Source organism: Salmo salar, chromosome 18 (genome assembly GCF_965601325.2).
Source record: "Salmo salar chromosome 18, fSalSal1, whole genome shotgun sequence".
NCBI lineage: Eukaryota > Metazoa > Chordata > Actinopteri > Salmoniformes > Salmonidae > Salmo > Salmo salar.
This window is the reverse complement of record NC_138308.1, coordinates 15,720,018-15,723,398: the sequence shown is the minus strand read 5'-3', so window position 1 is coordinate 15,723,398 and position 3,381 is coordinate 15,720,018.

Genomic DNA, 3,381 nt, shown 5'->3' with positions numbered 1-3,381 from the left:
CTTGCCCGGTACCAACTCCACAGTGCGCGCTCGTGCGCAAGCAACCCGCACGCACATACACACACACACACACTCGCTCGCTCTCCCTTTCTCTCTCTCCCTTTCTCTCTCTCTATCTTGCAGCCTTGCACTCTCACATGAATGCGACCTCTCCCCGCCACTTTTCTCTGTATTCTCGGCTTTCGAAGCTTTTCGCTTCGCTTTGTCTAGGTGATATCGAGCTGAGTCAAAGTAGCCAATTATTTTATTGTATTTCAATTTCATCATTACGAAAAACGCATGGCGACAATTACTTTAGAATAACGAAGTCTCTTTCTTGGATGTATTATTATTGATATGCGAATAAGGCTATAACGTGACAGTTACGTGTAGGTTAAACAGGTATTGAGGGTTGTCAACCTTCCACGCACGGAGGAACGCTCCGTGGCATAGGAAGGAGGGGTGAGAACATGGACTAAAATAATATTTGGTACCCCTGTGCATTAATAGTACCAACTAATCTTATTTAATTCCCCAAAAAATCCAGATAAACAGCTTTCCCCTATCTGTGATTAAGTAATTCATTGATGATGCAAATGATGAAGTTTGCCAATGCATTTTAATTCAAAAATTAGGATATCCAATATGGAAGTTCCAGAATAAGATGATCAGCCAAACAACACCCATGCACTCCCAGTTGACATTGTGTGTATTGAACCCACTGCGGACAAATTCTTCCTGCACAGAAAATTCTCCAGTGTCAAACCAACACTGAGTGTGTTAAATTTAACACTATCCCAGTGTCTATATGGTCCACATTTTTCAGTGTTAAATTAACACCGCGATTAGTGTAAAGCCTTATTTGCATATTTCCTTGCCCTTGCATTTCGAGTGAATTGTACAGTTACTACCCATGATTGTATTTGTTAGTGACAGAGACATGGTTGTTGCATTCATTAATTTCTAGCCCTGTGGCCTTCACCAAGTGAGATCCTAAGTGAATATGTTATCATTAAAATTCAATGATTTTAAGACAATACCATAGATATTTCACAAGGCCTTATTTTGAGGGCCTAGTTTTACCCTAATACAGTGGCCTGAAACTCATGGTTTACATTCCACATCAGACTTGCAAGTCACATTATGCTGGCTTGCAAAGGGATGTGAAATTCCTATTGGAATCCAGCCAGAGTGGGGATATCCAACATTTATAGTTTCTATTCACCCGCAATCTACATTCAGAATGACTGCCAGGGTTGGGAAGACTATAGATTACCTAAAGCCTGTAAACTGGAACAACCATTTCAGTAACCGGTGCAATAAATCCAAGAAACAGATTGGATTAGTTTAGAAAAATCTATGTTATTTATATTTGAGTAGCATAAGATTAATTAATCAATCAAATACATGCAAAAGCAAAGATATTGAAACAAACAATTCTAAAAATCAACCTGCAGTAGAACATGATGGGAAATATGATAATGATGGACCTGGCTTTGATTCTACTCTGGTTATTAACACCAACACTGGGGTTATTTTACGCCACTGAGTGTTCATTTAACTCTTACAAAGTTAATTTAACTCCTGAATGAAAACTCTAAATGTTAAACTGAAAAATCAACACTAGTTAACACTGGCCAGCTTGCTGTATGTGTCCTTTGTCATTTGCCCAATGGCAATCCAAACTGTATAGAAGGACTACCTTGCACATATTCATAATTTTATGTAAAGTAGCCAATATTGGCATAGGATATAGTCACTGGTGAAAGCTAATTGATTCTAAGGTCCATCACCGTTTTACGAGTATTGTCTTCAGAAATCCAAATTTGTCTTTAGCTTGTAGTCACAAATGCCTTTGATAATAGCCTAAGCTATATACTGTATCTTATTACAGCACCAATAGGCTTACTGTGCCTTAAACCGGATTTTGTCAGATTTCTTACAACCACCTAGCAAACAAGGCCTATGCCTATGCCGAACTCCATCAAATGAGGCCACCGCTGCCTTAAAATGAATACATAATCAAAATACATGAGTTAGATTCAATTGCCTGAGAAATATGACAAAGGAATTCTATAAGCAACTCTGCAATGGATAACATCCTAGGTTTCATTGTCAACTGATTCCAAATGTTGGCAGTAGTTTTAGCAGTCTGTAATAGGGTAACTATGAATAATGATTGGTGTTACTTACATAACATATGCCATTTAGCAGACGCTTTTATCCAAAGCGACTTACAAGTAATGTGTGCATACATTTGGGAATGGGTGGTCCCGGGAATCGAACATAATATCATGGCGTTACAAGCTCCATGCTCTACCAACTGAGCTACAAAGGACCACTTCCCAGATATCTTGAGTAAATATTTGCATTTTGGATGAAGTAAATGTAATCAAAAGAAATCCAGATGTTTCACATAGTGTGGAGAAGAAGTGTGGAAACAGAATGACGGGGACATTCAGTCAAAACATATCACACTATGGGTCAGATGAGGACACATCATAATACGCAGGCAGAGCAACATTCCATCATAAATGATCATTCAATAGCCTACTTCTTTTACATCGTTGTCCATGATTATGGAAGCATGATTCTGCTGTTTGATGAATACATCAACAGATTGTTTCAATGTGCAAACTGTATAACAATTTTAGTTTTGTTGATGAAATACGATCATCAAAAAAGGTTCCAGGTGTTTATTTGTGCTAATCTGACAGATGTTCACTACAGTTTGTACAAAATATAACCTATTGGTTGAGCATACCACAAATGTCATGAATGTACAGGTGTATGACTGACATCCATAAAAATGTCTGTCATACACCTGTACATACATGACATTTGTGGTATGCTCAACTTTCTTGTTATTGCCTCCGTGGGGTTGGCGTGTCTATGACGTGCATTTATTTGCAGATGAAATGTTGCAATTACAAACCCCACAGGTGATCAAACACTTAGCAAAAGAGCAAATAGAGGGCTTTGATTGTAAGGAGTTGCTGCTGCATGTTTTAAACAGAAAGTAATACTTTCAGGTTAGAAAGGGGCCACTGACATCACACAGCGAGATAAGGGTTTTTATATAGTAATAGAAAACCCTACAATATCTTTACACTGCACATAGAAACATAAATGCTTTCATTTTCCACAAAAATGCAATTTATGCTGCACTGTAGCCTAACGTAAAATTTTATTTTTAATATTTTTACATTAAGTTGTCCCTCCTTACACAGTTAATAGGCCTATCTATTGATTCATTAATCATTATGGAATAACTTTAGTGCCTACATTTTCTAATGCTTAAGAATAGTACAGCCATAAACGCATAAAGAAACATTGGTTCCAGTTATCATTTTGTATGATAATTTCATCATACTGGGCCACCAACAGAATCAATCAACCAAA